The sequence below is a fragment of the Oxyura jamaicensis genome, chromosome 1, assembly GCF_011077185.1.
Source record: "Oxyura jamaicensis isolate SHBP4307 breed ruddy duck chromosome 1, BPBGC_Ojam_1.0, whole genome shotgun sequence".
Taxonomy (NCBI): domain Eukaryota; kingdom Metazoa; phylum Chordata; class Aves; order Anseriformes; family Anatidae; genus Oxyura; species Oxyura jamaicensis.
This window is the reverse complement of record NC_048893.1, coordinates 182,643,826-182,671,753: the sequence shown is the minus strand read 5'-3', so window position 1 is coordinate 182,671,753 and position 27,928 is coordinate 182,643,826. Positions and strand designations below refer to the sequence as shown.

At 41.2% G+C, this 27,928-nt stretch overlaps 1 protein-coding gene and 1 long non-coding RNA gene across 2 annotated transcripts in view; both read right to left on the bottom strand.

Annotated features, from left to right (window-relative positions):
* UBL3 (ubiquitin like 3) overlaps positions 1-27,928 on the bottom strand; it is a 56,657-nt gene that overhangs the window by 18,161 nt on the left and 10,568 nt on the right. The window lies entirely within an intron of this gene.
* LOC118166314 lies at positions 314-12,447 on the bottom strand. The gene is made up of 3 exons (XR_004750441.1): positions 12,299-12,447; positions 9,110-9,115; positions 314-326 (listed from the first exon to the last, which is right to left on the bottom strand). It is a non-coding gene; the product is annotated as an uncharacterized LOC118166314 (long non-coding RNA).

Sequence of the window (27,928 nt, the reverse complement as noted above, 5' to 3'; positions counted from 1 at the left end):
ACAGATTACCTCTTCTGCATTTTCCTCATCTGAAAAACAATCTTTCCAAAGAAAACTGGATAATCAACCTGTCATCATCAAACTTTGGTAAATATCCATTGTGAATTTCAGTTGTTTCTTTACACTTCTCTGCTCCTCAATGTCCTGCTTGAAGTGGTTATTTACCTGTCAACTTCAAAGACTCTCCCACATCCTTTTACTCCTTTTGCATGCAGCTATTTTATACCTTTAACGGCTTTGACTTGAAGAAACACCTAGCCTGCAAACTCTTCAGATAATGCTCCTTATGCTAACCCCACACGCTTAGCCTAGTCAGCGCTTACACCCTTGGAATCCAAAGCCTTTGTGTATCATAGATATATTTGCTCCTACTTTGTTTATTCTTCCATTTGATATAAACGGTATCAGCTCCTATTTGTTGGATCTAATGTCACTTTCCCAAGCAGTCTTCTGAAGATTTCCAGAGCTTTTTGGTAATTTTAAGAGACAGACATCTAGAATAATAATGTTTGGCTAAGAAACTGCTTGGCTGTTAGACTGCCATACAGGGGCACGAAGTGAGAAGTAAGTACAATAGCAAGGAGGAGTAAGAAAGAATGTGCTGCCCAGCGATGCAAGAACTCTCATGAAAGGAACAAGAGATCCTTGATTCTGGACTCAACTTGAAGGGCCTCTGTGTAAAATGAACAACTATAAATCGCAATTATAGACACCTATTTTCACCAGATAGTACATAGGGAATAGAGGTGATTTCTAATTCAATGTCCTCAACTGAACACCTACAATTTCAGTCTTGTAACGCTCAGAGTCCCTTCACTTTTGGTTGGACAAAGGGGCTTTACTCTACCCTTACAATTATTACCCTGCACCTATAATAAGTTTACTTCGTATCAGGGCAAAAAAAAAGACATACGTTATGGAAATTGACATAAATTGTCAATGTGGCAGAACAAAACTCTGAGGTTTCATTGCCAGCTGGCAGACAGACCCGTGTAACTCATCCAAAGCCGCACCACTTGTGACAGCACGACGGCTCCAACACGGGGCATAGAAGTGTGATAATACCCTGCATCATCCTATTCAAGATTAATGTGAACTTCATTACCAGTCCCAGTGACACACTCATCTTTAGGTCACTACAAAGAGAAGCAAATACATTTTTATGTGTAAACAGTTTCACATCAAATAGGCGTTGACTAAGACAACTTTGCACTGCTAAGAACTAAGCAAATTTCAGAGAATGATGAAATGATGGGAAAGAAAACCAAACTGAAGCATAATCAAATTTTATTTAAAGGAGGAAAAAGCAAAATCCTATAACCATTTACCTCGGTAGCTCTGGTAGAGCAAGCTGTTTCTATAGAAACCATAATATTCTTGAACTTGAAAATCATAGTGCTCGGACACACTTCATCCATTCCCTCACTTCAGCTCAGGTAACACTGGAACAGCGGCAATACGTTAACCAGTTTCCCCCAGTGAGTTCAAGAGCTACCTTTTAAGAGAAAATATCTAGGAAACATTAATTGTTCTTCAAATTAAGTTAATGTGGATACCACCAAAAATAAACAGTAGAATGCAATAGATTAAAGTGGAGTTCATATATTGTTTTTCCCTTACTACCCTGCCTACAAGCATTCCTGGGACAAGGCTACATTTGCTTCTCCCAACCAGCCCTGGCTCGACAAAAGAGCCATGGTCTTTCCAATACCCCCCATGGCCGCACGGCCCCTCTATAATCCTCTCTAGGGTTCTCTGTCTTGCCAGAGGACCGGCAGCTGGATTGCAGGAGACTTCCTATGTGCATTTTACCACCTCGTATTTCATAGGATCACAGGATGGTTTGGGTTGGAAGGGACTTTAAACACCATCTGGTTCCAACCCCCTGCCATGGGCAGGAGGACACCTCCCACCAGACCAGGTTGCCCAAAGCCCCATCCAGCCTGGCCTTGAGCACCTCCAGGGATGGGGCATCCACAGCTTCTCTGGGCAGCCTGTGCCAGGGCCTCACCACCCTCTGAGGGAAGAATTTCTTCCTTATACCTAATCTAAGACTACCCTTTTCTAATTTAAAACCACTACCCTTGTCCTTTCACTCCACCCCCTGACAAAGAATCCCTCCCCACCTTTCCTGTTGGCCCCTTTGGATACTGAAAGGCCTCTCTAAGGTCTCCTCAGAGCCTTTTCTTCTCCAGGCTGAACAACCCCAGCTCTCTGCCTGTCTGCATGATCCACTTGTACAGCAAAGATTCAGATAACGACATACTCTGATAACTCATCAGCCAGAGACAGGGCAATTTCATCGTGCTCAAGCAAAACAGATTTCTATCGTGTTATGACAGAATTGCCTAATTCCACTGCAGTGATAAGATGTGCTTACAAGATACAAAAGACCATGTCTTAGAATTAGGCTTTAGTATAAAGAGGTAGAAAAACAGGCACAGAGAGTTAACCACATGGCATCCAAGGCTGCTGTTTTCAGAGCTCATCCTTTCAGGGCTCTGTTGGAATAAACACATTCACTTTGAAATAAACTGACTAAAACACAAAACGGGGAAACCAACGCAGTAAAAATTAACATGAAATTCTGGTAGAGATCACTTTAGCACTTTAGCAATCCCTACACCACAGTGAGCCAGTCATTTCAAAACACTGGAAGTAATAATACTGCGCATCCTGTCACGATGCATACGTGAGAAGCTGGTGAGTCGGAGCAAGAAGACAAGATGCTCTTTTCTTTTTTTCCCCATCTTTATCTCCCTAAAAACGCCTCCTAGTGACACGCATCCTGGCATTTGACTCCAGGCTTCAGAAGTGGAATCAGTGCATGCCATCTGTGTTACCTTCCTGCCGTGTTTTCTCAAGAGCTGCCACTGGATAAGGCCATCACCTTGCTTTCACCTTCTCCTATCAGCTGGCATTTGAAGCTTACAAGTTCACTACAGGTGAATAATTATAACACTAGACACTTAAGTTTGGATTTAATTCTCATATAATTCAACATTTGGTCTGATTTATTCTATAGAGAGAATATTTACATGGAACGTTTAAATATAATCTAGGACAGGTCAATCTCATCTTTAAGAAGAGATCTAAGTCCATCAAGTCTGAATGCTTTTTTTGTGAACTAACAGCTCAGATTTGAAAACAAATACTGCTGCTAAGAAAGGAAGAAACACGCTTCAAAGGAAAGCCCCAAAGACAGCTGCTTTTTCAAGTCCAGGGGGCAGATGGGTACCTTCCACCCCTTCTCAATCCATTATCTTTTCCTATCTTTAACCAATTTTGTGGGTCTAAATTTCAATTTAACTCACGTTGCTAGAAGTTTCAGATGCAGCTGTTCCATGGTTACAAAGAATAAAGAAAAACTAATGATGGGCTGGGGAAAGCATATTGAATGGTCTGTTTGTGCACTGTGAGAAAACAGAGGCAGAAATCTGAGTTTCCTGCTGCTGCATAATGGGAATTTGACAAAACCATGCACACCATAACTGGATTTGGAGGTATGAGGATGTTACAACCAGATGGGTCAATGAGCCAACGCACAAAGCTCAAAGTAATCTTTCAGTTACAGTCAGCCACAGTTTGACCAGAATTTAAGTTCAACAAAACAGTCAACATAAAGAAATCATTCAAAAATGCCCCCAGAAATAAACTGGACATTTCATGGGAAATGCTATTAACTAGAGGCAATCAAAACAACGATAATAGCAAGCAGCACACGGCCATGGACATTGTCTAGTGCTACATGCTAATTTTCAAGAGAGAAAAGTGAAGCTCTCCCCAGCCAACTTCATTATTTCTGAGAGGAACACTCACTCCTCTGAATTCAGTATCAGGAAGACAGATTGACAAAAATAATAACCAAAGGAGGTAGGCAGGCAATTTATCAGTAAAAGGCAGTATTCAAATTTCCTATAACACCCCACTGATTTTTGCACTACATGCTGGAGTAAGTATGGATGTGTATATTGAAGACTGCCACAAATCAGGAAATTAAGTTATTGGTTTTGTACTTCTCTCCCTAGATGCAGTTCAAATGGGTATAGTATATTGACTACGAACCCTGTACTTAATCCCAGAACGGTTTGGGTTGGAAGGGACCTTAAAGCCCACCCAGTCCCACCCCCCTGCCATGGGCAGGGACACCTCCCACCAGACCAGGTTGCCCAAAGCCCCATCCAGCCTGGCCTTGAGCACCTCCAGGGATGGGGCAGCCACAGCTTCTCTGGGCAGCCTGTGCCAGGGCCTCACCATCCTCTGAGGGAAGAATTTCTTCCTTTTATCTCATCTAAATCTCCAGAACCTCCAAGCACTTCTCACAGGGCTGCTCTCAGTGAGTTCATGGCTGGGACTGTCCTGACCCAGGTGCAGCACCTTGCACTTGGACTTGTGCAGCACCAGGGACTTCACCTGACTGCCAGAACTTTTCAGATATGATGGGGAGAGGCTTGCCAACTCCATCAGCCAGCTCCTTCAGGACCCTGGGATGCATGGCATCAGGCCCCATGGACTTGTACACACAGTGTGTTTTTACGTACAATAAGCCATGTTAATACATCAGGTATTGCAAGAGGAAAATGAATTTTAATTTCCAAAGATATTTAAACTTTAAATAAACACATCTTGATTAATCATTATTGCAGAACGCCTAAACCTTGCTCTTCCCCCTACTACTACTCCCCCCCCCCCAACTACTATGCAAGACAGCAACAGCACCAACAGCAATTAAGGATTACTTCGCAATTAGTGTATCCCATAGCTTTTAAGTTCTCACAAAAAGACACAAATAACTAACCAATTTACAAAATTCCTTGTAAAAATATAAGAGGAAAAAAAAATCAATTTATTGAAAAAGAGAAGGAGGGGACCACCCCGTAGTTCCCTACACAAGCATAAAGATTCCTGCCGTGATAGTTCTCCTTGGAAACAACGCAATCTCCACGCAAAGCCTAATAAGATTTGCTTCTCTTCAGGCCTCAAAAACAAAGAAAAGGATAGTGACAACCAAGTGCAAATCTGTTCCAAATCAGACTATAGCAAAAAGAAAAAAGCTAGAAAACAACCTTCTGAATCCAGTTCTGTTTCCTGTTGTATTTTGTCTCGTAATACCCGTTGCATTACATGGTTTTAATGCAGTTCACTGTACTGTACAGAACACACTGTGACTAAACACAGGAATTACAGCTGATATAGATGCTACAGCTTGAAAAGTTTGAGGAAAAAAACATCACTCCCTAAAGACAAATAAACAGTGACGTGGTCCCCTGGAAGTCCAGTCAAATACCATTCCCACACACCAGCTCTAAGTTATTAATAAGACCAATGAATCAACAAAAACCATCCCTAAGACTATCAGGACCTACATCCCAATAAAAACGCCAGCAACAGGAGACAAGTTTGCAGTTTGTCACTGTAGGGTCATCTGGGGATTCTGCCGACTCCTCCTTGTGTGATTCTGCATTTTGGACAGCATGCAACTACTAAATTTTTCAAGCCTTGGCAGTATCAAAAATAAAATGGAAAAAGTCTTCAGTATTTTTAAGACAGGACAGAGGTGAAGAGTTGCACCTTGAATTAGAGACGTATTGCAGCTCACTCGTGTGGAAATACCATAAAATTAAATTTTTATTATTAGCTACTGATTCCTACTTTCTCTGGGCTGTGTATCGTGGCAGTCAGCCAAAGTTTTGTCATTCCAAAGCACTATCTAAATCACTGAGCTGGGACAATTTAAGGCAAGAGATAGAGCATTATATATATATATATATATATATATTTCTCTCTGATGCAAAAGATAGTTTAAATTTTAATCAAAATGGATGTTGCACTGACTATGTATCTTGTTTATTCTTGCAAAAGCAATCAACTTTGATATGAATGAGAACACAACCTTTTCTAATTGTTTTTGTCCTAAAATAGCCCAGAGAAAACACTGAATCATGTGGTAAGAGATCACGGATTGTGATGCTGGTGCCAATTTATTCAGAATAAAACTCTTCAGCAGCAAACAGCTTGACCTTGACCTATGTCTGCACTTTTCAGCTCAGAATAACAAATACTCTTTACCTCAGATTTTTCCCTCCTCAAGGAATTACCCTTAACGTTCAACAAAAACTTAAAACTTGGTTATATATAGCTTAAATAACGTTGTTCCATTTTAACATGGCAGCAAAAATCTGTCCCCAAGCTAAGCCTGCTGAAGTCAATGGATTGAAGTTAATGGAAGATAATGCAAGTCAGGTTTGATCCAGTTATTTATTGTGTTGACCACTAAAAAGCACAGCTTGTCCACCTTGCTGTTACTGCACAGTAGTCATATGCATGTGCCCTCCCAACCAGCCGGCAGTCTAGTAGTAATTCTTAGCCTGTTTCCATCGTGCAGAGCACTTGCTAGTCCGGACTATCTACTAGTGACTGGACAGTTAGAGCTGCCCCTGCATTTTGGCCTCCTCCTCCAGTATAGTTACGCCTTCTATGGAGTAAGAACTGCACAGTTCACCAGCTGTAAACTTATTGCTCAACTTCCTTGGTAGATCCAGTTCCAGATGCAGTACTCCTGCGCGGCTCTGGGAAGCTCTGCCCACCACGGCGGCCAAGGACATCCAAAGGGAACTGGATCTGCCTTGGCCAGGTGCTGTGAAGTCATGGTAGGTCTAAACCAACCTTTGCCAGCTGGGAGAAGACTTTTCACCCAAAGATAGTTAGATTTTAGTGAGGGAAATAAGAAAATAAAAGCTTTTTAAAGCACGCATTCAATATCTTCTTAGCATCTTCTTCCTTTCTCCGTTTGTCTTTTTTAACCACAGTCTATGCAAAAAGCATCTTATCACACAAAAAAGCTTCGTTCCAGCTCTCCAGAAAAAAAAAAAAAAAAAAATCTATAAAACCCACTAAATTCAAGAACCAACTGATATTCAGGCATCTTCTAAGCACGAGTGTCATTCTGGTCTAGGATCTCACTAAACCCTTAGCATGAGGGGAAAATAGCGATGCCTTCTTGAAGACATTACAGTCTTAATTGGAAGCGATTATAAGCAACACCAGTCAGGGCTCTTTGTTCTTACTGCATCAACAACTACATTATAACAAGCCATCTGCTCTGTGTCAAAGCAGTGAGTAAGGTTGGTTTCTGTGAATCTGGGGCAACATGTGTTCTAGCTTGCATCTTAATTATGGCTTGCAAAACCCTCTATATGGACAACTACAGAGGCATGTTATTGAGAGCTCCCCCAAGTATCTATGCTTCTTACTTTTAAAAAATATATACTATTGCTTCCCTGAACTAATTGGTCTGAATTTAAATACACAGGCACCAGGAGAATTTAATAGGCTTCTTTCCTCATACACTATGAAGATAAAATCATTTCAGACACAAGTCGTATTACAAACCCTTAGCCCTCCCCTCCATGCTTTTGTGGTCAATACCGCCAGCAGATACTACTCGCCAGATGAGGACTAGTTGCAAAACATTCTGTGCTCACCTAAGCCAGAAGAACATTTCCTGGCCTTTTGCCACAGCAGGTCACTTGGCCTCCACAGGTTCCCTGAGGTAAGGAGATGACCCGTCTCTCTTTCCCTTTGGTTTCTAACACTTCTAAGCTATAGCTCATTTACAGAGCAAATGCTTCAAAATTAAGGGTGTTTTATTAATAGTTTCACAAACTCTATGATGGGTTCTCGAAGACCCTCTCACCCCTTATTTCATTAAGGCAAAAGGCATGACTGTCTGGCAAGATAGAATCAATGATGGACCACGTTATGAAAAACCTCACTGGTTATGACTAACTACAGTTAATGGAGAATTACTGCCCCAGACAGTTACTAAACTTTCGTAATTATTTGAAATAAAACATTACTTTGATGTTACAAGAGAGAGCACACACACCCCCAAAAACAAACAAGCCAAAATCTCTTTTCTTACTGGGACTCTGTGCAGAGCTGTGGACAGATGAGTGTTTCAGCTACGATGACTAATCCTTAACAAAACTAATCCTTAACAAAAAGGATTCGGAAAAAAAATCTGTACTTTTCATTACAGCAAAGAAAGATGCCATGTCTTCACAGTTGCTGTCACGACCCTATGAAGGTTGGTTCAGCTGTCTTTGGAGAAACAAGGCTTTAGCAAGCTCTCTGCCAGGATATGCAACACCCTTTAGCATGAATCTTTCAGGGCAATAAGCACGTAGGTATTATTGACTGAATGACAACGCTGTGTACACAACCTGATGTTAACACTAACGTAGCTCAAACGTTTCTAGTTATCAGCCATCTTGCTATTTACTAAGTCACAATTACAGCACAGTAGCAGAATTGTAGATATAACTATTTCTTACAAAGGGTCAAGAACATACTCACAGGACAGCATAGAAAATACAGCTTCTCTACACAAAGAGAACGCAAGTCTACGCAGTCAGAACTATTTCATTCTTCCAATAGTTTGGGAGACAAATCCTTACACAAAGCTGAAAGGAGGATCTGGCATTTAGAAGAAAAGTGCGTTTGTCAGACAAGACAGCTATCAAGACCACTATTGTCTTAGGCCACCCTCGGCCTGGGCAACTATTCAGCTGAAGAGTCAATCTGCATCAACCTGCGACTAGTGATACTGTCACGTAGTGGTGCCAGAGTCAACCGTGGCATCATCTGCTTTTCGTATCAACATCCTCCCTCATAAATTAGTTTTCAAATAACATAATGAATTCTCATGTGCATATAACTGTATTTCATTGATTACCTCAACAGGCAAGACTGTTTACTTAAATAAACAGCCTCTCAAATTATACAAAGTAAGTGTTGCATGAATACTGTGCAGCATTTATATTACAAGTCAAGGATTTGTATGCTGGATAAGCCTATGCTGTGCCAGATATTGTCTGGAATCTGAACATCCCCATGTTACAAGGCAGATCAACCCTGAGCACCACCTGGCATAGTTCAGTTCTGACTTGGTCTAATAACTGTAACCAGTATGCAACAATTAATGTTGTTAATTGAAGACACTAATAGAAAGTTTGAAACCACTACAAAAAAGTAAGAAGCTAAACAAGGCAGCCCAGAGAAGAAAGACAAATTAAACCAGTAGAAGTAGCACAAGATGACAGGCTACAAAAACCTGTGGAGCCTGGAAAGTGTCTCCCTCAAAGAACAAAAACCAAGAGGAAACCAACAGAAACAGATCCAGTCTGTGAAGACCACAGGAGCGCGGGAATCACAGCAAACAGAAGAAAATGAACTCCACTGGTGATGAACATGACACGAGACTGATGGCAGTTGGCTATAAGCTTTGTAAAGTTTAGGAAAGCCTGCAAGGCTCTAAATCATGGCCAATCGGTTATAAATAAAGCCAAGGTTCCAATCACCTCAGCCTCTGGAGTTGCAGACCTTTCACAGAAATATTAATTGAATATATAAAATACACCATGCCCCAATTAAAAGCTACCCTAAAATGCCCCTGGGCCAAAGGTTTTGAAACTTTATCAAACATCAAAGAAACTTTATCAAACTACGAAAAGGAGTTTTGTATTTTAAGAACTGCAGCAGAGAACTGCAGAGATAGCAAGCACAGCTTGTTTTCAAAACCCATGGTATCTCAGACCTTTCTGCTGCACGCCTCAAAGGTGGGATTAAGAAGTTTAATTAGCTATTCATGCAAGTCCTGAAGCATCTTCACCTTCCTCCCCAAGTGCGTCAGTGAAGTCATCGGGGTGCTATTTGCACTCCAAAGGAGAGACCATTACTGTGATTACCTGCAAATTCCCAAATCACAAAAGCCTCGGTGTCATGTTCTTAAAACCAAATGGGAAAGACTGCATGTGTGCTCCTCTGTTAAACAGCATCAACCTCACCGCCTTCACCCTTCCAAATTCTGGAACAGAGAACACTTCCGTGCCCCATAATCCATCTTCCTTTCTTTAGATGCAAAGAGAAAGGCATCATCCATAGTAAAGAATATTACATTAAGGAATGTAAGGATTTCATTTTATTACTTACTTTGCAAACACTTACACGAACTACAGTGGGATAAGTAACAGACGGAACAGAACAATCCTCAACGCGCTCAGTATCGAAACAAGAACAGGCCTCTGGAAAGTCTTTTATAAAAACCAGAGCAAGAGAAGGGCAGATGACCTGAAACTTCAAAACAGGAATTGAACACAGGTGCTTGTAAGAAAATAGATTAAGTAGTGGAAGAGCAACTAGTTCTAACACTACTTTTTAAGTGTTACCTGGAATACATATATTTAGTCAGACTGCATATTCATTACAGAAAAATAATTCATGTTCAACACCCCAATGAAAAATTTAGACACACTACCCGTAGAACTCAATTTTATTAAGTGATTCTACCTACAATATTAGTAATTTGCAGTGTCCTAAAAGGAGAAGAAAGCTGAGACAGTACTTCAGTCCTACATTCTAGCTTGCCTGTCAGCTCACAGTTTAGACTTCTGAGGCTGTTGAGATGCCTCCTTTGCAAATTATACCTCTGCCTTTCCTCATTAAAGCCTCTGCAAACTAATATTAAAAATGCATAAAAATAAAAAGGGAATGGTCATACATTATCAAACACTTCCATAATTCTTAATTACAATATTACTTCTACCTCAGTAAAAAGCTACCTGCAGATGAGACCAACTTGCAGTGGATCTTCATACCATGTCTTTTACCATACAGCAAAACAAATCAATGCAACCAAACCTCCCCTAAATTAGAAAGTTCCCATTAATTTCAGTTTTGCTAGGCTTATCTTTTAATGCAGATTTTAAAAGTACAGTAAAACAATATATTGAAGAGTACCGCATCATTTTGCGGTGTAGAAATGAAGTTAGAGAAACAAAACTGGTGAGAATATGATCAGAAGTTTAGAGCTTTTCTGTGCTCTTTACATTAAACTGAAGAAATACAAAATACCATCGAAGGTCAATCCAAGAACCTACCACAGCCAGTCTTATTTTAACACAACCCTCTTCTGGATGCCTCAGAGAAAGGAATAAATCCTGGACGGGGTGTCTCAGTTCCACACTATCACAACTGGAGGATGTTTTCCTGCCTTTAATGACTATTTTTTGCTCTTGAAAATTAACAGCTCTGTTTGACACTGACATGACAATCATTTTCACAACGATTCTTATTAAATTACATCTTTTGCCTCATTAAAACAAACCAGTAAATTCTACCAACTACTTAAAACTTGACATCTTTTTAAACTTTCCTTGTACAGTGAAGCTTTGTAGGATTAAAAAGCTCTTAGAGGTTAACTCCTACAGCATTTTCCCATCATTTTTCTTACCTCTAATGAAGCATTAAGCCTTTAAAAAAAGAAGTCCAAAAAGGTAATAATTCAGCATGTGGCCAACGCACATTTGATCTATTTTAAAAGACCGCATTTAGTCAAGAAAATGTCATTTTAGCCAAAAAAAACACAGTATTTTCACCCTTGCATATATATACACATCTGAATTCCTTGTTTCTTCTTGAATTTAATGGCTAATAACGATTTGTAGAAAATAATGTGCTCCGAGTAGCTAGCGTTCAACAGTAAATATAATTCACAATTAAATATTTCCATTAGAGACAAAGTTGAAATCAAAGTGCACTAAGTCTAAGCTGCAGGAGTTTTTGAAAGAACCTAACTTTGATCTTTAATAAATTACTTATAATCAATACAGCAAAACATAAGGAAGGGAGGCAGGAACAAACACGTTTATTCAGGACTGTCCAAATTGCAACACAAAACCAAATGTCTCTTGCCTACTAATTATTCCTTTTGTGGTTTGGTAACAGCACTTTCACAGAGGGATGGTACTTGTGGTAAGCTAAATGAGTAGCAGGACATAAATCAAAAGAGTATTTTAGCCTGCTTCTCTCCTTGAGAGAGAGCAGACGCTCCTCAGCTAAAGGCTTCCAAAGTCTCCAAACAAAAATACAACGGTAATTAATACTCCCCTGTTATTACTGGTTGCTTCATCAAGGAAGGAAGCATAACTGACATCACAAACCGCAGAAGACACACAGTCAGAGGAATTCTTCATTCTTTTCCCCTCCTCAATCAACCAGCTATGCTGGGGATGGGTACAACAGCAGTTCCATGGAGCTGAGGACAGAAGAGCCCCGCAGCACCCATCTTCTCATGGGGAACCCAGCCCTCCGACCGCTGCTGCCTGAGAGCAAATAGATCCTCCGAGAGAACCTCCGAGAGCTGCTCCTGCTTTGCTGAAAGGCAGTCAGAAGAGAACCAAATGGAAATATCAGTGATGACAAGGACCTCCTGACACTCCCCTCGGTCTCTCCAAACACATCCAGCTTTCATACAATTTTTCTCCTGCACAGAAGCCAGTGGCAGATAAATGCTATGAGGTACGACCGGGGAAAAGATATTATCCTATAAGCAAAGCAGCAGGAAGAATAGACTTAGTTGGACGTACCACAGAAGGTACAGAAGGATGCTCTAGGTACAAAGCCCTTGGTGTGAGCTCCAAAAAACAAATATTTTTCACCGGTTCCTACCACAGGCACTGGTTCACTGCACAGAGTATAAAACTACTGAACCACCAACTTCCAAATTTAACAGATTTTCCATCAACAGCTACAAAGCACCAACCCAGTGAGAGCCACAACAAGCACTCTGAGTTCAGACACGTCCAAAGGTCTTACAGCTTCCGATCAAGAGAATAACCTTTGGTTACTCAATGGTACTTCAAGAATTTGAACATATTTCTGTGCTAGCCTTTTATTCATTTATTTCTATGTCAGAGCACACTGTGTTACTAGTCCAAATGCTTTTTTTTTTCCCCTTTGCACACATCCAACATGAGAGCAGCACCAAAGGCAGAACAAATATTTAATTTCTTGAAATAACACCGCTTTCTTCCCGTCCCATAAAAGCAGGCATTAAGTTTGTGAACTATAAATAATTAATAGCTTTTCACAGATTAGATGTTTTTATGTACAATAAAGGGTTAGCTGAGTTACTATATTTTATCTTATTTTTTACTGTCACTATGATGTCAGCTGCTCTTGAAACAATATTAGTGCATTTCCAGGGTTTCAAACCACAGGTTGTATTCAATGCAGACATGTCCAGAAAAACATTTCTAGGCAAGACAGACCCAGATTCTCTGCATTACTAAATACAGTGTTACAAGGAAAGTGATGGTTAACCTGGCCAAGGCTTCCCATTTAAGCCTTCTGCCACTGATCACACTTAATACTCAGACTTCCACCTCTGAAGCTGACATTTCCTACACTGGCTCTCGCTTTAGTTAGCGCTTGCTTTGGCTGTTGAAAGCAAGACCAGAACAAAACGACCACTTCTGAGAGCAGTGAAAATACATGGAGAAAGGAGCCACTTCCATGTATTCTAATCTAAGAGGCTCATTTTTACAAAGTTTAAATAATTGTATCAAGCCAAATAGAAATAGAAAACTAGAAGGTCTAATGGGATGGCTTGAATGACATAATGTTCAACATTTACAGGTTATAGATGCTCAGCCACCTTCCAATGTGAGAGGAAAATTCATCTATTTACAATTATCTTGGCAGCCACATTAGACCAAGCTTAACACATCATTCAGTCCTTCCTGAAGATGCTGTATCTTAAAGGGAAGCTTCACAAGTCGCTCCTTGCGGATGGCATTTCAGCTGATAGGTTTCCGATAATTAATTCACCGGGCAACGCTGCTGTCTGCAGATAAGGTTTATTTCCCACTTCAGCTCGCCGTGAATTAGATGCAAACAACACAAAGAAGTAAAAACAACTGAAGAAATCAACCAGCCACCCACAGCAACACGGCGATGAATACCACGCCGAGGAAATCTCGGTATGAGCTTTACGTATCGCATTCAGGTTCCCTCGTGAATCATCCCATACCATTAACTTCATTTCTCCCTAGGTGGGTACATTCACACTCTTTGGGAGTAGAACAGCACAGATCGCTAGAGAATACACATCACATCACCTCCTCTGTACCACTGTGACTCGTCAGGAAGCCAGAAACTAATTTATTTCTGAAAGGTGAGCAAGAACTGCTAATAAAGCACTCAGATGACTCCATTTAATCCTTTGCCTCCTCTCAAACGCTGTGATCCTGTGTGCTCTCTGCCCTCCAGCCTCTTACAACACTTGAGCCTCTTATCAGTGTTCTTATCTATTTTCTTACTTTTTCCTCTTTTAGCGGCGTTTTCTGCTTACCAACACCCAGCCCTGGGTGACTCATTTATGTTCATACGCTTACCTGACATTATACACCAAACCACTTTCCATCAATTTAGTCTCCTACGTATCTGACTACTCATTCCACCTGCAGGTAGCTTGGTCCAAACACAACCCAAAGTAGGCTTGTATTTTACTTCAAACTCTTGCCCTCTCCCTTTTCCCACTGCTGTGAGCAGCTGCTCACCCAATTTTCATCTTTCACATCCATCCTGCAATTTTCAGGTTGCCTTGAATATTTAACCCCTCTGAAACAGAGGGACTCTGTCCAACTTTTCATTACTCATTGTGGTAACAGAACATCACCTATGTGCTGTTAAATTTCTTGCAAATACCACAAAAATACAGGATGGAAAACGTTAATCTTGCAGCTGGCGTACACAGTACTCTTTCTGAAAAGAACAGGCAGCACGGGATAAAGGTCAGACGTTCTCACTGGATCATCAGGTGCATATGCAGGAGCAGCTGCCACTGAAAGCCAAACAACGTATGACACGAAGCTGAGCAACCTTTTTCCTTCCCCCATGAACTAGGAAAGAAAGTGACAGTGAATAGATAAGGTAAGAATGCCAGTATTACATTTGTATCTTTGCTGATTGGTTTGGAAGCTTGTAAGAGGGGCCAGAGAAAAGGATGCTGCAGTGACTGAAAGATGAGATGAGGGGAACTCATCTGGAGGGACAAGTAAAGAGAATGTAATCCAGGAGAAAAACCTGGACTGGAGAGGTGTTTGTACAAAGCAGGCAGCAGATTGTTCTGCCTGTGGGCAAGGAGGAGTTCGGTAAAGTCATAGCAGGGAGAGATGGAGCAGAGAGCTGTGTGCACAAACACGACCGAGCAAAGTACCCAGCACAGCGTAGGGAAATCTCCCCAAGAAAGCTGGGAGTGAAAAGGAGTTCATGAGTCAAAGGAGGACGCAATAAAAATGCTGCAGAAGAAATAAAGAGAAAACAACGTTAGAGCATCCCTGAAGGACAGACTACCTCAAGTCCATTATCATCCCACAGCTGTAATTTATTGCCATGTCTGGTCCCAGACCTACAACCAGCAGTGAAATATACCCATTCAGCTCATTCAGAGGTTAGTAACAAGTGTGTTATTTAGCGAGTGCTGGACAAAAGTAAAAGTAGCAGTTGAAGAGGACAGTTCTCTCAAAGATTTACAGGCCTGAGAGGGCACAGAATGAAGAACAAAGGTTTTGCGTCTTCTTTCGTTGTGAAAAGCTGAACAAAGACATAATAGGAAATTACACTTTATCGAACAAAACAGCATTTACATGTTCAAAGAAGCAAGACAATACTTGTGTTAGCACAGTGAGAGACATCCTCTTAAGTGTAAATAAAGAAGTTTCAAGTGAGAGATTAAATATGTTCACAGATTCCCAGGATTTTCAGAAAGTCCAGGATTTAAGAGATGTCCCAAGAGAAACAAGTACATTTAGAAGGTAACCAAAAAAAAGACAAGATCCCCATCAAGGCAGGTTTCTAGAAATAAAACACAGCAAGCCATCCGGGCACAAGAAGGAGGTCTTCCACATTCAATCTCACTGTAGATCAATGGACTATAACCTCCCTTGTTTCTGCATTTATGTTCTCCGTATCACATTTTCTACTTGAAATATTATCATGTGGTTTTGAATTTTACCTCAACCTAGATTTAACTGATGATTATTTCAAGGTAACTTACTAACAACAAAGCGGTCCTTCAGCTTAAGAATTGGGCAGATTTATCAAGCATCTTGCCTTTCCAGCATGTTCTGCTGGCCACCCAGCAGAGCTAAAATACGAACCTCACTGAAGTTGCACTGGGTGGTTTGGTTCACAACACATCAGCAAAAGCAGGAAACTCTTTCACTGACTTCTGGCAAGGTAACTTCCCAAGCAAGGAACAAGACAGAGGAAAATAAACTTGAACACAAAATGCGTTGCAAATTTATGAAAGGATTAAAGGATTAAAGAAGTTTTCTATGGAAGATGAATGCAAGAACAAAAAAACAGTGCCACCAGTTATTGTTACAGCATTTTCTTCTCCTTAATTCAAGGTTTCTCATGTTCCTATTTACGACCATTGCCCTTCATTCTCTCACCTTTTTACTTAGTGAAGAGCCTCACTTCATCTTTCAGACAACCTCCTCGTAAGTACAAGGGGGCTGGTGTAGGTCTCCCCAAAGCCATCTCTTCTCCAGGCTGCACAAGTCCAGTTCCCTCAGCCTTTTCTTGGGGGGCAAATGCTCCCCTCCAGACCATGCTGGTGGCTTCTGCTGACCATGCTCCATCAATATGGAGCATGATCAATACAGCTCCCACCAGCATGGTGCAGGACAAGCTGCCCAAAGCTGGGCACTATTCCAGATGCATACCAGTGCCAAGTCAAGGGGCCCCTGGGCAGGCCAACAGCACCTCCAGCTCGGTGTTCACAGATTTGACAAGTGAGCCTCTGTGTCCTCCTCTAGGTCACTGATTAAGATATTAAACGAGCCAGGTCCTGTTACAGACCCCTGTGGGTCTGCTTGGAGCCAGCCTCCAGGCAGAACCCAAACATCACTACCTCTTGAGCTCAGCGATCTACCTGTGAGTCCCCTGTGTATCCAAGTCATTCTCCTGTCTCATCAACTCACGTCCCTGACCACCAGGATGAAGCAGCCTCATGATTAGCAGAACTGGAACCTGCAAAAGCCCCGATGAATCAAGCTCTGCAAAGGGAAGCTTCAGCACTTTGGCAAGGGGCACAGCACAATTTCCAGCTGGCATTGTGGTAATCTACAGAATCTCCACCATTATCTAAGAAAAAACAAAAAAAGTACATCTGTTTCTCTACTAACACATGGCTGTCTTCATCACTCCTGAATTAATGCAGCTCTTAACACAGCTGGACCATGGATTTTAAGACTCTAAGGCCAGGCAAAAGTACAAGGAAGAAAGGCGTGCCTTATCAGAACGTCTTCGACAGTTGGTATATAAAACCACCCAAAAAACAATTCTTCTTTTACTCAGTCATCCCTTAGCAATGGAAATTAATAAGTTCAATAAACCATCCCCTGGATCTGTTTAGAAAGAGAAACACATTGCAGGGAATAAATACCTGTTCGGAAAATCATCCGGGGTTGGAAGTTTTTGTTGTTGCTGTTTTGCTTTTGTGTGTTTTAAATCATTTTGCTCCTGTGACTAATAAGATTACTAAAAGGTCACTTTGGAAACTCATTAAATCATCATCTTTCCTCCTCATAGTTTATATTTATAATAAATGCATAATACTGTTTTCATTACAACGTGCATCTTCTGAAGCTTTACTTTCCATGAATACTACGCAAACCCTTTATTGAGCCTATAAAGCTTTACAGTTGGTCTGGGTGGTTTATGTTGTAATTTTAATTTTATTTCCAGTACTGAAATTCCACCTTTGAGCAATAAGCGTGGATAATTTTTTCAGTAAATCTGCAAGGATTGAAAAAGTCAGTTATAAGCAGTCATAGACATTCCCTTAACACATAAGTACTATAAGCAGGTTTTCTTCATTCACTCATTGCATGCTTACACTTTGTATCAGAACACCAAAGCAAAAGGGATGCACGCAAGCAGTTATAAACCAAAGAACACGACCTAAAATACTATCAAATCACCTAAAATACTACTCAGTAATTTCAGAACCTGCTGCAAGGATGACACTGCTTGTGAACATGCAGATACAGTACATTTAATGTGGCATTATCTTTATGTGAGAATCACAGGTCTCGGTGCCTGACTTTTCAGGGTGAAACTAGAGAATGGCAGTTGTGTTTCACCATGCTTCAGAAAAATTGAAGTGTTTTTGATAAAAACGAAGCCAGGGGAACATATATTGAAATAAAAGATTACTTGTTAGACAGAAATAGCGAGGTATAATGATAGGTTGCACATCCATGTAAAGCATCCACAGTGAAGCACAAATCAAACATTTGTCCAGCCAGGGACAAGCCCACTAAGTGATGCCATCTCCTCTCCTGTAACGAAAGCAAAATGCAAAAGTTGGTTCCAGAAGATCATCTTCCTTTCTAGCAACTACCACCAAATCCCACCGGGATGCATATTTTAGAGAACCTCTCTCATAATACACATTTTCAGAAGTTTATTACACAGTATAGTTTTTTTTAGAGAACTTAAAGAGAAATTGCACCTTTTTTCATAAGTACAGGACTTTTTGATGGTGCCTATGCATTTCCCTTTTTTCTGTTTGTTTCTTTCATCAGCCTGAATGCTTAAAATAAAGTTAGGAACACCAAAAACAAATTAAACAGAGCATACGAGGTCACAATACAGAGGTTAATACACATGCAAGGAACTAAAGGTTAACTTCTGGCCCCAAAAGACCAAAGGGAGAACATAACATTGTGCATGTATTGTTAAACTACTTTTTTTCCTGCTACGAGCAACAAGAAAATAACAATCTTGTCCTTGTTTATTGTTTTTGCCTTATAAAAGTCTCATCACTCACCCCTATCCAAAGTTTCAGACATACAAGAGCCTGACAGCATTTGGGGAGAACTCTGCCCTTGTTCAGCTATGTATTTTTAGCTGAAATGTCTTGCTATTTTTAAGTGCCTCTTAACCCCCAAAATAAATGTATCCTTCCCACTGTCACCTAAATAACTAAACGAGATGAAATACAAAGACAAATTGTCCAGCTAAGCCAATTTTTCAATAAATATCTATACAATCAAAATGTTCCATCTACAACAGAATGCAGCAATGCTAGGTTATTCTAATAAAACTTCACAGGTCGCTCTTCAAACCACTAAGCACAGGCAAACTTGCTCTCTACTAAGAATTTAAAATCATTTAATTACTTACAGACTAATGTGCAAGGAATCCTGAAGTGGTTTGGTTGAAAGGTCTTACTCAAAGAGCTAAAATACCAGTGTTCTGAAGCATCTTGATATTCACAAGCTGCAGCAAGGGAAATTCTGGCTGCACGCACAGATGATGTCTCCTGGCGGAAGTGGTTTAAGCTCTGGCACAGGTTGCCCCAAGAGGCAGTGGTACTGGCATCCTTGGACACACAGAACTCAGGTGGATGAGGCTTGAGCAACCTTTCCAACCCCTGAGGACAGCCCTGCTTTGAGCTGCTCTTGTGGACAGCTCTGCTTCGGGCTAGAGGACCTCCCGAGGTCACTTCCAACCTAAATTGCTCTATAACCTGTAAATATGGACTTCCTGACTTTTGAAGATCACTCATTAAACACATTCTGTATATCAAGACGCTGCTAAATCAGAAGACCTTGAAAGACCTTGTCTGGCAGCTCCACCAATAGGTTTAAGTCCAACTAATAATTTCTGGAAAAAGAACTTATGTCAGACCCAAATATTTTTAATACCGCAGATTTTTCCAGTGTTCCCCCGATCCCCCATCCTTCCATCCAGCAGCACCAGCAGGAAGACGTGAGTCTGATAACCATGGCACCGGGAATGTGAGAGGACCGACTGCCATATTTACGTGTAAAAACTGCACCAGAAAGGTATTAAGGTTAAATATTTCCTTAATTCTTTTGTCGGTTATACAATTCCATCTGAAATTTGCCACAAACAGCAATAACTATTTTAAAATGAAAACTACTTAGGCATTCAGGGGGCCTTTACTATTAACATCCAGAACAAAACACCAACAAAATGCTTTTCTGCCTGACAAGCAACTAATCCTTTAAGCCACGTTCACTGTTGCTGTCCTACTTGGAAATTAGTATTGTCTCAGTACGTCGGTGCTTACATAAACGCAAGCACGTGGGGATCTGCAGCATTCAGCTAGTTTGGCTTTCTATAGGGAGCATCTTTTACATCCACACTCTCGTGACGGCAGGCTGTCAACAAAAGGGACAGTCCCACTTCCTGCCCTTTCCTGGGATCATTGGATGAGTGGTTTTAAGCCAGACATGGAAAAGCTTTGGGAGAATTTCTGCCAGATTGCTTCTCCATCAAATCATTCACTGACCGATTCTTTTTATTGGCTGCATGACCAACAACTAAATCCTACTACTACGGACACGGTGGAAGCATGGCCATGGGAGGGCAGGTGTTACACGGCTAGTCATGTCTATGCAGTGACTAGATGGGAAAGCGTGTGGGGTGTGAGCTGACAGCACAATTTTGTCCACCGGTTCATTAAAATGTTTGAATGAAGACATTAGTGCTTGCCGGGGCTGCCCCCCTGCCAGGAACAGAGATAAATGGGCTGTCTTGCACTGACATTATATTGGCAGGTTTTAGCTACAAAGCTTCCAGTGAGACTTTGAAGACAGCGGCTGGGGCAGAGGAGATTTTAAAAGCATAGATTTGAGGTCCTTGATCTTCCTAGAGTAAGCCTCTGATGAGTTGGGCCAATAAAGTTAAGCCAAAGCAAGCCACATACAAACAGCTGAAGCTGGATGCGATTAAATCAAGCGCAGGTTATCCAACGTGAATATAAGAGCAGGCATTTCGAGTATTGTGATACGATAGCTTGATGAGTATCCCAGCTGCCCTCCATACAATAGCTTCAAATTCTTGTTCTCACTTCTTGTTCGTATCTACACACTGGAGCCACTGCAAAACACCACCCCTTTGCCAAGCTGCCCTGAGACAGAGCAGAAAACAAAGCTCAACAGGATGAGAAGAGGCTGAAGCATGCATACATGACACCGAATTCAGGGGTTTTGTGCTTGTCAGCAGTGCAGACACCTCTTGCTAACTCTGCAAGGAAGAAGAAGCACACAAGGATTCCCACATTGAGTGGAGCCAAAGCCTTTCCCAGCCCAGGCTCAAACTGACCGCTCATGGATGGCCAACCAAAAGAGGTTTGTCATCCTAAGGGGAAATAATCAGACACAGCGCGCAAGGTATCTGATGGAAATCCAAGCCAGGAAATACAGTGCCTTGTTGCCTTAGGTAGTTTCCCCGCTAGAATCTCTGCTCGATTTTACTTGAGCTTTAGTTTGCAATTTTAAATGAGCAAAACTCCTATGGGAGTCAGGAGGATGAATTTCCAGAATTACATTTTAAAGCCAGCTCTAAATTGCAGTCAGCAAAGAACTGGTTTCTAATTTTAAGTAATTTTCTGCAATTTATGATTTTTTGCCTCAATACAGCTTATTTTGCTGCAAACTGCTCAGCAAAACAGAATGATTAACTGACCTGCAGCAATTGTGTTCCCAGATTTTGGCAAATACCGACTTTTTTTCCTTGTCTAATTAGCCCTTCCATAAATTACAATTAAACATAGCAGTAGCACAATACTGGAATCTGCCAGGTCAACCTGACAGCAATATTGAGTCTCGGTCTTATTTATCACAGAGACAACAGTCAGTAAACCCAAAAAACTCAGTCAACTCTACCGGTCTGCCACTACCATCCTGGAACACCCATCTAAAAGACTCTAAAGTTACAAAAAGCTGCATCATCTCGCAGGGTCAGACGAAGTAAGAGGGATGCCAGACGGATTAACTCGGTGCTGCTTGGGTTAGATGTCAATAGGATTAGAAAGGCCTTTGGGTTACAGCTAGCAGGCGGACGCACGCGCGCCCAGCAAGAAGGCACACGTCCTGTCCAGGGGAGCAGCTCCAGCCCTACAGAGCAGAAGATGAAAGCAGTGAGACAGAGGAAAGATTTCAAATACACTCCTCGGCCAAAGACTAAATTTAAGGAAGTGTCAGACAAGCTAAAGGAGTCTTAGATTAAAAAGAAAGGGAAAAAAAAAAAAAAAACGCTTTTGTGTCAACTCACAGAAAGCCTACTGTGTTATTCTTAAATGCACGCCTCCATCCAGGCAACAGAGCAAAATGGACAGCTGGCTAAAACCCATCCAGAAAAAAAATAAGCTCCTCGTGCATTTAACAGATGGTGGCACAGGTTATGAAATTGGTCTTTGCTTCAAGTCTCTGAAAATAGGCTTTTAACTAAACCAAGCTACGATATTTAAATAGCCTCGGAATATTTCTCAAATGAAGCAGAGCTAAGCATGTATTGCAGTGCATACACTAATACTGAGAATAAACACCGTGTTTCTACAGATTATATCCTAATCTACATTTCTTATATCTGAGGTCATCTCCACCCCCAGAAAAATGAAAAGTTTGGGTTTACCATCTTGTACTTCCAGCCAAATGAGAAAAAACTAATTCCAGTATCTTTGCATCACAGGGCTTGGAGTGGGAAGGAGATTTGTTTGTTTAAAAGAATTCCCTGCAACTACTTTGCAAAAAATCTTTATCACACGGCATTGGGAAGAGCGAAGGTATCTGCCCCAACGCACCCCTCTCCAGCACTTCTCAAAGCCTTGCAGAGTACATACAAAGTTTTGTATTTCATATTTTGATGTGACAAATTGAATGTGTGCAGAATAAAGTCCTAGCTATTTTCCATCACCTGAAGCAGAACTATATTATAACGAGCTACCTATGACAGGTGAGTTAACAAAGTAGAGAATCACTTCAAAACAGATGAAAACCCACACAAGTGCCTGTGAGTGTCTTAGCTACAATAACACCTTGCATGACCTTCACTTTGGAAAACCACACTTTGAGTCAACCTACATCCTCCGCAAGATAATCTCAAGAAACTACTACCCAAATCTGGGCTTAAGAAGCCATTTTGTATGTTTTTAAATGTACACTGAGTATCCAAACCGCAATTAATAAGTTGGGCGACAAATGCCTTTAACAGAAGCAGACCTTTATTATATAAAACCACAGCAACTCCAGCTTCTGTAGTCTGGAGAAGACATGCACATTAGAGAGGACAGCAACCTTCTTCCCCCACATCTTTACTGACAGTTTTGCTTTACACTGGTGACATGCCATGCTAAGTTATTTGCCTCCTAAGGTTCAAAACTGGCCCTGAGTTGTAACTTGATGAAATCTGGTATCGGTTCTCATAGGATCACAGAAGGGTTTGGGTTGGAAGGGACCTTAAAGCCCACCCAGTTCCACCCCTGGCAAGGGCAGGGACACCTCCCACCAGACCAGGTTGCCCAAAGCCCCATCCAGCCTGGCCTTGAGCACCTCCAGGGATGGGGCAGCCACAGCTTCTCTGGGCAGCCTGTGCCAGGGCCTCACCACCCCCTGAGGGAAGAATTTCTTCCTTATATCTAATCTAAACCTACCCTCTTATTTTAAAGCCATTCCCCCTTGTCCTGTCATTATCTGACTAAGCAAAAAGTCACTCTCCATCTTTTTTTATAAGCTCCCTTTAAGTATTGAAAAGCTGCAATGAGGTCACCCCAGAGCCCTCTCTTTTCCATGCTGAGCATCCCCAACTCCCTCAGCCTGTCTCCATAGGAGAGGTGCTCCATCCCTCTGACCATCCTCACAGCCCTCCTCTGGACCTGCTCTAACAGCTCCACATCCTTCTGGTGCTGAGGTTCCCATGGTTATTTTCCCTTATAATCATTAAAGAAAGCAATCTGCTCATCTGCTTGATTACAAAGCTCCAGGAAGGAAGAAACGGCATTAATTCTTGTTTTATTTTCCTAAAGGAAAAAAAAAAAAAAAAAAAAAAGAGCCATTAAATCTGAAGCATCTCAGCAGAACAGCCCCTGCTTGGCGGCCACCTGAGAAATGCTTGGAGCCTGGACACAGCCCAGCAAACACCACGGGTGCCACGGCCACAGGGGGTTTCCCACCCCGCTGCCCGACCAGCAGCATACTACTGGGAGAAAGCCCAAAGCCCAGTCTCTAAAATCAGACCCCTTCCATTTCCACATTGAAATCAGGGGAATAGCACTTGCCAGGTAGGTGATGATAGACCTATAGAAACTCCCTATTGTCAAATGAGCTCCTTCTTATGTAATATTACTTTGTATATTTTTCTTAGTTTTCTTAATATTTTCTTAAAGTTACAAGTAAACTTTTGTGAGTCCTATGAACTCTTACAGCAGTTTGAATGCCACAAGAAAAGAAAAAAACTTAACATGGGATCAGGCTACTACAACAGGTGGCACAGCCCCGTATTTCACCAACTCTGAAGCAAAGCAAAACAAAATACAACTCTTCAGTCCACTTGTAGAAATCTGTAATATTTGTGCGTGTTTCAGTGTTAAGTTTGCCCATTTTCGAGCCCCAACCATTGCAGACAAATAAACGTAAGCATTCCTGAACCTGTAAGATCCAAGTAGCTATCATTCCGGATTAGCAACGTGCTCCCTACCCACGTAGCATGGACATACACGGTACCTAGCTGGGAGCCAGCACGAGCTCAGCAGGCTGACCTACTCCAACACTGAAAAAATGGGTGAAAGATCCCCCTCTCAGAAAAATAAAGCCCTAAAAATTAACATTGAATAGAGTATTATGCACGTTCTACTCAGCGAATATGCTACCACTAATGTAAAAAATAATTCATCAATCTTCAAAAAGAAGGGAAGGAATCAAACAAAGAAACACATGCGTGGATTTGGCAATACAATGCTTTCCAAAGCACCAAAATCCGGAACTAGGTCACAGCTTTATCCCACAGATCATTTTCAGCTTAGTTTGAACAATAAAAGTCTTCTGAATTAACTGCCTGCATTCAACAATCATGATACATGCATCCCCAAACAGAAGACAAATGTAAGAGCCCACGTATCCATAGCAGAAAACAGATGGACTTGAAGGAAAGGACATGCCTGTGGGCCGCTACCTCTGCTTTGGTCTTCTGGGCACAAGACAGCAGGTAGAGCATTGCTTCCCACCCATGCTGCACGCTAGAGCTTTCAAAGGAATACTGTAAATACTTTAGCAAAGTCTTCTGGCTCTTCAGGTCAAGTATTATTTCCAGGGTTCCCAAAATAGCAGTTCTAATTCGCAAATTTTTGATTGATCCCCCGGTAATGAAATCCAGCCATCCAAAAGAAGTCTGCCAGAAGCCCAAGCACAGAGATTAGTCTTGTCATACGGATGGAGACTATATTTAGATGTACGCCTATTTAGCTAGGTACTATATAAAGATTCCTCCACTCCCCACGAAATTCCTCCAAAAACGAAGCGCCGCTGCAAATATTAGACACAGCCTTTTAGCAGGCGGAGAACAATGCGTCTTGTTTCAGCACTGATGTCGTAGCTTGGCTACGTCAAGGCTTTCTTCTTCTACAAATACTACAACAACTTATGCTGGGAAGGCTTTATGTATGATCATGAGGTTTCTACTGCACCTGTTTTATAAAAAAAGTAAACAAATGTTTCAAGAATTGGGCCAAGAGCGAAGTGCTAATATGAAACACAGCATAAAGGCTTCACTCAAATGGCAACTGAATTTCACAATGCACAAGTATCAAAAGCATCCCTGCAAAACAGAAATGTACAATGTACTTCTCAAGTCATAGGAAAGAAGTTTAGTACAGGATAGAAATCTTGCTAGTGATAAAGTTTTCCATATTCATACCTTCTGTAACACTGAAAAACCTTCATTATTTAACTATGTACGCATAAATTTAAGCTACTCTTTCACTTCTGTTCTGAGGATATGAAATATCTTGCAAACATTTCAGGCCAAATGTCAAGAGAGACCTGCCAACCTCTGAAGAGTAAGCTGCTTTCATTTAATCTAGTATCAAAAAAATATCTGAATTTCTTTCTGAGACCCCATTATAAAATCTTCAGTATCATTAAAACAAATTTATACAGGCAGCATTTTTTTTTCTCCTGCTACACAAGCACAATTACACACTTATGGACTGAAAACATACTGCATCTCTGCTGTGGTATTTAGCGTAGAGCATTCAAGTCCAATTTTATACCACAAATCACAAAGCTGATGGATCAGACTTCGGATGATTTTCAAAATTAATTGAGTAGCGTGCGAATTCTTGTTTGATAACTTAAATTACTTTTAAATTCATTGTAATACCATGTTTCAGCTTCCTTTTTTAGGAGAATTTCTTCTGTACTAAAAGGAAGGAAATGGAGTTTGAATACTGGAAAACTTCCTTTCCAGCACAGTATTCACAGCCATGGATACAAAAGTTTTTTTGTAGGAAATAACAGAAGCAGTGGAAGTGTGATTTACTGTAAAAAAAAAAAAAAGATTCTGAAGCATTACTTTATGGACTTAAGATAGGAAAAGGCAGCCTACCAAACAAACAGTATGAAATTGTTGCAAACAGGGCTTTGCAGAGCCCCAACAGCTCCAACGAATCACCCGAACACACCCCTCTGGTGCTGCTTTCAGGTGTTGTGAAGCGTTCCCCCATACACTGTAGCTGCTCCTCCACAAGGGTGGGGGTCTCCCACACTCATGGGGCTGTCTGGACACATCCATCACCATGTGCTAAACTGCACCAATGCCTTGTTGAGGCAACTTCATCGAGTGGTGGAAACCTTACTGCTTTAGAGACTGGATTTGGTAACGCTAGATTCACTTTTACCAAAAGGTGGGAGAACATTTACACATTTTTCCACCCAAAGTAATGTGCTCTACTCTCCTAGCTCCATTCAGCACCAATACTGAAAATGCAAGTACTAGTTAAGTGAGGGGTTGGGGTATATTTGTCTGTGTTTGGCATGCAGCAGGTGGGTGAGGATGCCCATTAGAAAACCACTATCATCTGACACATTAAAAGCAACGCATACTGGAATTTAATCACTAAGAGTACAACCCTGTGCACTGTAAGAATGAAAATCATGAGTTTGTTGCTGCCCTGCATGCTTGTATGGCAAGCTATTGCCCATAAACAAGTCTGAAGGCTTTTACACCGCGGTGTGCAGTGCCTCAATGCTTGCCGCTAGAAGACTGTGTAGTTGTGATGTGGCTCCTCTCTGTGCTGCTCTCAGCTGCTACCACCACCCATCCCAAGCTACCCCGCGGCAGTTCAAAATGCCTACAACACAAAGTGAGTGCCAAGACAGAACAAAAATGGGAGGTTACTATAAGGTTCTGAAAAAAATTACTTTTGTAGATGAAATTTTAAATTACCTCAACAAATAGCTATGGCTCCTCCTGAAAACTGCACCACGGTTTTTGGAACATGTTGTACATCTGATTTCACGAGAAAAACTATTATTTGATACAAAGAGTGCAGAAAGCGATGGATTTATTCAAGCAGAATCTGTATCTTACGTCTCCTGCAGAACAACATTTAGCAAAAGATAAAAACTCTGAAACTTTACTGTTGATGGCAAAAAAGACCAAAACCTTAAATGATCACGCCGTTAAGCACAATAATTTTCTTTCCCTCCGGGCTTCATCTCTATATGCTAAGAACTAGAAGATAAAACAGAAGTGGGGTTTTAGGTTTTTTTTGGCAGAAGATAACAAAGGGGAACAAAATATCTCCTAACCACACACTTATTATAAATAAAATACATAACCTCGGATTTTTTTTTCTTAAAGGCATCAAAGTCAGGATTGATATGCTGCAGCAGAATCAGCTGCAAAGGCAGGGAACTATTTGCCTTCACTCCACCTTATCTGGCATTACTCAGCACTCTTAACTACTCACTTAGGCAAATTTCAAACCCAGCTAAAAAACAAAAAGCAAGCACCAACCAGCACATCTGCAGATAAAGGCATTGACCGATAATCAATCCGTTCTCCACGGATAACTCTAGCAGCCTTTCCTACAAGTTGTTATCTAAAAGAAGTTACAGAAATCAAGGGAGAAATTAAGAATAAAACTAAATTCCCATATCCTTGAACACAGGAGGTGCTGCATATCACAGAAGTCTCAAGGTGAATTAGGACTTCTCTTTCAAAACATGTTAGAGCAGTACAAAACAGCAAGGCACTGATCCAG